This window comes from Neofelis nebulosa, chromosome 3 (assembly GCF_028018385.1).
Source record: "Neofelis nebulosa isolate mNeoNeb1 chromosome 3, mNeoNeb1.pri, whole genome shotgun sequence".
NCBI classification, from domain to species: domain Eukaryota; kingdom Metazoa; phylum Chordata; class Mammalia; order Carnivora; family Felidae; genus Neofelis; species Neofelis nebulosa.
The window spans coordinates 192,486,219-192,493,639 of record NC_080784.1 but is presented as its reverse complement, the minus strand read 5'-3'; the positions used below and the strand labels follow the sequence as shown (position 1 = coordinate 192,493,639).

General features: G+C 39.2%; 1 pseudogene; it reads right to left on the bottom strand.

Annotated features, from left to right (window-relative positions):
• Positions 1–269: 269 nt before the first annotated feature.
• LOC131507774 (tubulin alpha-1C chain-like) lies at positions 270–1,616 on the bottom strand (annotated as a pseudogene).
• Positions 1,617–7,421: the final 5,805 nt, after the last annotated feature.

Sequence of the window (7,421 nt, the reverse complement as noted above, 5' to 3'; positions counted from 1 at the left end):
CTGAGTTTTCTCATTTATGCTTAAGGACTTCAGTATTATTTCTCTGAGCCTCAATTTCTATACAGAGATAATTATACATCCTTGCTGTTAAGTATTAAATAAAATACTGCTGGATAATTCGGTCAACAACCAACTTGACTGAGATTTCTTTTTTTGACATTTAAAATAGAAACATCACTTTTATTCACAAGTTAGGGCCACAATGGACAGCTTCCAAGAAGTCCTAAGATAGTCCCAGGACAACAGAGTGTAAAATTGTAGCAGACAGGTTAATACTCTTCACCCTTATCCTCTCTCTCAGCACTATTTGCTCCAATTTCTTCATACTCCTTCTCAAAGGCATGGGCCTCAGAAAACTCTCCTTCCTCCATGCCCTCATCCACATACCAGTACACACAGGCATGCTTGGCATACATCAGGTCAAAGTTGTGGTCCAGGCGAGCCCTGGCCTCAGCAATGACTGTGGTGTCGCTCAGCATACACACAGCTGCCTGTACTTTGGCCAGGTCTCCACCAGGTACCACATGGTTGGAGGCTGGTAATTAGTGCCAACTTTGAAGCCAGTGGGGCACCAGTCCACAAACTAAATGGTACACTTGGTCTTGATGGTGGCAATGGCAGCATTGACATCTTTGGGAACCTCATCAGCATGGTACTACAGGCAGAAAGCCATGTATTTACCATGGCAAGGATCACATTTGGAGCCATCTGGTTAGCTGGCTCAAAGCATGCATTGGTGATCTCTGCTGCAGTAAGCTGTTCATGGTAGGCTTTCTCAGCAGAGATGACAGGGCATATGTGGCCAGAGGTAAGTGGATGCAGGGATCAGGCATCAGGCTGGTCTGGAATTCTGTCAGATCAACATTCAGGGCTTCCCTCCATCTGAGGGAAGCAGTAATGGAAGACACAATCTGGCTAATTAGGCGGTTAAGATTAGTACAGTTTGGGTGTTCAATATCAAGGTTTCTACAACAGATGTCATAGCTGGTCTCATTGTCTACCATGAAGGTGCAATCAAAGTGCTCCAGGGTGGTGTGGGTAGTCAGGATGTAGTTGTAGGGTTCCACTACAGCTGTGGAAACATAGGAGGTTGGATAAAAGGAGAACTCCAGGTTGAACTTCTTGCTATAATCGAGAGAGAAACATTCCACCAGGCAGGTGAACATGGAACTAGTTTCCCCTCCAAAGCTGTGGAAAACCAAGAAGCCCTGAAGACCTGCGCACTGGTCAGCCAGCTTACGAATTCTGTCTAAGACAAGGTCAGTGATCTCCTTGCCAATGGTGTAGTGTCCTCGGGCATCGTTATTGGCAGCATCTTCCTTGCTTGTGATGAGCTGCTCATGATGGAAGAACTGGAAGTAGGTGCCAGTGTGAACTTCATCAATGACTGTGGGTTTCAGGTCTGCAAAAACTGCCCTGGGCACTTGCTTTCCAGCACCCATCTCATTGAAGAAGGTGTCGAAGGAGTCATCTCCTCCCCCAGTGGTCTTGTCACTTGGCATCTGGCCATTGGGCTGGATGCTGTGTTCCAGGCGATAGAGCTCCCAGCAGGCATTGCCATTCTGAACACCAGCCTGGCCAACATGTATGGAGATATACTCACACATGATTGAGACTTTTAGGGCTCCTTGGGGTTAGAGGAGGTGAGGGGACAATGACAAGGATCTCCCACTGACAGCTACCAAGGAGTCTGGTGGAGAAGTGACCTGAGATATTTTTTATATTGGATTCATACTTTTGAGTGATAAGAATTCTCTCCCTAATGCAGTGCCAATTAGAATTGTTAAATCGTAGTCCAAGTTTTAATGAGATGAAAATAGCATAGGTTTTGGAGATAAGATTAAGTGGACATGAATTTTAGATTTTATTATTTTTTTTATTAGGAGTTTATTTTTTTAAGAGCAGTTTTAGGTTCACAGCAAAATTGAGGGGAAGGTACAGAGAGTTTCCTATACCCCTGTGCCCCCACACATGAACACAGCCTTTCCCATTATCAATAGCTCCTAAGAGAGTGGTACATTTGTTAAAATTGATGATGACGAACATACATTGACACATCATAATTACCCAAAGTCCCTTGTTTACATGATTGTTCACTCTTAGTGTTAAACATTCTTTGTGTTTGCACAAATGTACAATGAAATTTATCTACTATTGGGTTTCATACAGAGTATTTTTCCTGTCTTAAACATCTTCTGTTATCTGTCCATCATTCTTACCCCTGACTCTAGCAACCTCTGGCAACCACTGATCTTTTTGCTGTCTCAATAGTTCTGCCTTTTCCAGAATGTCATGGTTGGAATTATACAGTATATAGCTTTCATGAATTGGCTTTTTTCACTTAGTAATATGCATCTAAGTTAATCTCTTAACTTAACAAGGTTTTGATAGCTCTTTTCTTTACTCAGCACCGGAGGTGACACTGTTTCCCCCTTACCCCCATTCACCTATTGAAAGACATTTTCATTGCTTTCAAGTTTTGGTAGTTATGAATAAAGCTACTATAAACATTTGTGTACATGTTTTTGTGTGAATGTAAGTTTTCAACCCATCTGGGTAAATATCAAGGAGCAGGATTGCTCGATCATACGGCAAGAGTATGTTTATTTAGTATGAAACTGCCAAACTGGTTTCCAGAGTGGTTGTACCATGTTACATTCCCATAAACAGTGAATTAGAGTTTCTGTTACTCCACAACCTGGCCAGCAATTGGTTCTGTCAGTGTTCTGTAGGCTTTGGTACTTAGTCTAATAATCCAGAGCAAGTTAATTCATATATTGGCATCTCAGCTTCTTTGTTGGTAAAATAGGATGTACTGAACTTGAAGCTTTATGAAGTTTTTTAGACAGTGTTCAACATGCATTATTTTTTCTTAAATAGGAATTTGCTATTTTTCTCTTTTGTTTGAAGAAAAGGAAATGGAACCCTAAGTCACTAATCTCATACAGCTTTGTACCTTCGCATCTTTTTCCTCTGCCCTAGAATATTCCTCTTTCCTTTCTTCTCTACCTAGTAAACTTTTACTTTTCTTTCAAGACCTTTCAAGAACAAACACTTGGAGGAATATACTCTGTCCGACATCATTTCAGCCATTTGCTGGATTATTTTTAATAACATCATGTACTTTAAATATCTCCATGAGATTGGAGAAGTAAAATGGGAATCTCAAGATCACACCATTCACAGGTAACAGAGAAGTAAAGGGTCTGATATTCTAATCTGGATTTATATAACCCTAAAGTCCTTTGCAAATTTCTTTTCATTCTCCTGTCTGCCTCTGCTGCCAGAGGGCTTTGTGTTCATCTTTCTTCTAACATTTATGTAAATTCAGTAGAATCATTTTTACATACTCCTCTTCCCTGCTAAACTATGAATGTGTCAAAGTCAGGGATCTTAGCTTGTTGATCATTGCATCTCAGCTCCCGAGGCACTCTTTGTATACACTGGATACTTAGTCAGTGCTTGGGCTAACATATGCACCAAATGTTGACATCCAGTTTTCAAATAATCAGTTTGTCATACAATGGAGGTATTAGCAAAAGGATGCTTAGCAGGATGTAATTTTCTTGTGTCATTCAGAAAATTCTACAGGACAAAGAAGGGCTTTAGGAGAAACACATCATTTTAAATATCAGTTATCAACAACCACAGGAGCAAACATATGTTCTGTTTAAAGTCGTATCTTTACTGTAACTGTCTGTAAATTTCCACACAATCTACAAATAGTCACATTTTCTTGACAGCTGTCAGTACTTAAAATTTTAGTCTGGACCATGCAGACTTATGCACATTATTCATGAGTCTCCCCAGTACAGTATTTATAGAGAGATCAATGAAAAGATGGTCTGTGGGATTTACATAAATAAGTTTTAAAAGATTCCACATATTCTCATATCCTATTATTATACAGAAAATTAATTAAATCAATTTAATAAGAAGCCAGATTTTCCCATTAATGGTAACTATTTAAAACTTTAAAAATAACACCTTTTCAACCACATATAGAAGAAACAAAATTTACTGACCTTATTTGATTGGTTATCTATTTTTGTAAGTCCCCAAAGTAGCAAACAATTACTCTTGTCAGTTTTTGTTACAGTCTTGGAAAGATCTAGGGCAACCCTTTTTCATTTTTTTCTTTCTTCATCATGTTTAAATGCAGACAACAAGGACACTTCACAGGCTTATGCCAAAGACATCAATCGTTTTTTAATGAGGCCATAACCCTGAGTAGGTCATGGAATATTAAAAATAAATGAACATATTGCTGTCACTGGGGATTGAACTCTCTCGGCTGAAGGGTATCGATGAGGAAACACAATACCAGGACACAATACACTGAACTGCCTACGTTTCAAAAGGCAGTTAATTAGTAGACGCTATATGAACAGCCCCCTTGCCCATGTCCTTGGTGTGTTCAAGTCATGTCTGTGTCAATGAGAGAAACTTGCACTGCTCTTCTCAATAGAGGGCCAATTGGCTGAGACACATGACCAGGCTTTATCTACACAGGCAGTTGGGAGAATTAAAAGGTCAGTCATTGAATAGTAAAGATTTCACTCTTAGTGGCCTTGTCTAGCAAGCAGATGATCCTCATGAATGAGCAAGAATGAGAATGATTGTTTGTGAGGACCTGGACCCAATCAATGGAAACTGAGGGGAAGGGAGAGTTGAATGAGAAGATAGGGTGTTACTATAATGACATTTAGGCTCTTCATCTTCAGCTCCTTAGCTGTCCCTCCAGACTCATCATCCACTATTCACTATCACACAGTCAGTGTAGAACCAAGATGGAAGCTCCCTTATTTCCTGTTAACATCTTCTGTGTCTAACCTGCTGGCCATTGCACATGTTGCTCACTTCCTCTGGGATATTCTTACCTATCTACTGGATAACGCCTATTCTTTATTCTGGTCTCAGACCATGTGCTACCACTTCTGTGAAGTTCTCCTGACTCAGGCAGGCCGTGCTTGACCCATTGTGGGCTCCTCTGGCACAAATGCTTAAAATTGCCCACCAGATTTGCACAGCAAGAAGGTATCTCTGCAAAGCAGTTTCTCAGGGAGGGGCTTCATTTTCCAGATTCCCTTTCCTCTAGGTATGATCCTTCAGTCAGCTTTTGCTGTGGCCTGTGGGCAGAAATGTTATGCATCACTTTCAAAGTGAGGTGTTTAGGAAGAGGTTGTATCCTCTTCCGGCTCTCTTTCCATGTCCCGCAGTCCTCCAGCTGAATACAGAGACAGAAAGACCCTAGAGGATGGCTGAGGAAGGACATGGCTAAATAACATATGGAAGAAAACCACCTCTAGGCCATACAGAAACACTTGTATTTCAGCTATTGAGATTTTGAACTCATTAATTTTGCCAACTAAGATTTCCCTTATGGTGAACTATCCAAGAAATAGTTTAATATATTGACTCTGTGCCAAGAAAACGTGAATTTTGAAACTCTAATTTTTTTGTAGTATGATACAATCACTGTGCGTCGCTTTGTGGTAGACTTGGGGAAAATGTCTTGTCACCTTTGTAGCTCTGATGCCTCACAAACTGGTCACACTGTAACGGGAACAAAATAAAATAAGATGAATGAATGGTAATCTCAAAACTACCCTTTAATGAGCACCTTCTCTGCACAGTAATATATGTCATTTATCTCTGTTAATCTGCAACATCTGTGTAATGAGTATTAATACCTGTGTTTTCCAGAAGATCATAATCATTTATTCATTCAACCAGTATATGTTGATTCCTGATTCTGTACTGTAGATTTTGCAAGAAACTAGAGACAAAACTATGAAAAGAGAGACTTGTTTTTTGTTCTTTCGAAGCTTATAGTTAGTATAGTACATTAATTTACAAATTTTATATTCAGTGTTGCTGGGGAAGCTTTTTAAAAATATAAATTCCTGGGGAACCTGGGTGGCTCATTTGGTTAAACATCTGACCTTGATTTTGGCTCATGTCAGGATATTATGGTTCATGAGTTCAGGCCTCTCAAAGGGCTCTGTGCTGACAGTGCAGAGCCTGCTTGGGATTTTCTCTCGTCCTCTCTCTCTGCCCCTCCCATGCTCTCTCTTCCTTAAAAAAAAAGAAAAAGAAATATATATATATATATATCTATATATATCTATATATATATATATAGATATATATAGATATATATATATATATTCCTACTAATGTTCAGGTTGAAACAGCCCAGTATAGCAATGCTGGAATGTTAACTAGATTTTTCTACCCCTAAACCGGTATTCTTTCGGAATTAAATTATTAGCAGGTTGTTGTCTGTTCCATGAAGAGTATTGATAGTGAGATCAGTCAATTTGGTTAACTGGCTGTCATAATTTGGTTACTAACAGGTAAGAGAAGACGCAAGATGATATTACCTTTCAGTCTATTGAAATTTGGCAAGAAATTGATTCACAATTGTGCAGGCTGTTCGGCTACTTTGGAAGAACAACCAGATATTCTTTGCCATTGATCTAGCTCTCTCTCTATAGTCAGTTTTGGAGATAATTTATATTCATAAATGGTCCTAGAGCTGGAAGGAAAACCAGACAAAGTGGTAAAGTAATTTCTCCAAGGGCAGAGCAGCGATTTGAACCTTGTACTCTTCAGTTCTAATCTACTATGCCCTGAATGGAATTGCATTTTTCCCCTCTAATCTGCCCCCCTTTATTTTATTTTATTTTATTTTATTTTTTTATTTTATTTATTTATTTATTTATTTATTTATTTTTATTTTTTTTTGCCCCTCTTTATTTTAAACTGAGCACTTTTATTGTTCAGGATGTATTAAGACTTTAGGGCAGAGAACAGTCTAAAAAAACACCATCTCTTTACATTACATTATTTTTTAAAAGACAATTTTTAAAAAAGTTTATTTATTTATTTTGAGAGAAAAAGAGAGAGAGTACAAGTGGGGGAGGGCCAGAAAGAGAGAGAGAGAGGGAGAGAGAGAGAGAGAGAGAGAGAGAGAGAGAGAATCCCAAGCAGGCTCTTCACTGTCAGCCCAGATCCCAACATAGGGCTCAAACCCATGAAACTGTGAGATCATGACCTCAGCCGAAATCAAGAGTCAGATGCTTAACCGACTGAGCCAACTAGGTGCCCCTATATTCAATTTTGTTAAAAGAATTAGCTTCCTGAGTCTAATATTAAGAACACTAAACTCTCAGATGTCTTATGAATAGGGAGAAACTTTCAGCCAGTGTGACAAAATATCTTAAAGGCTAGTTGTCATATTAGTTTGCTAGAGTGGCCATAGCAGAATACCACAGACTGGGTGGCTTAAACAATAGAATTTTACTTTCTCACAGTCCTTGAAGCTAGATGTCCAAGATCAAGACGCTGGCAGATTTGCTTTCTTCTGAGACTTGAATTCTTCTTGGTTTGCAGATGGTCCCTTTCTCACCGTGTCC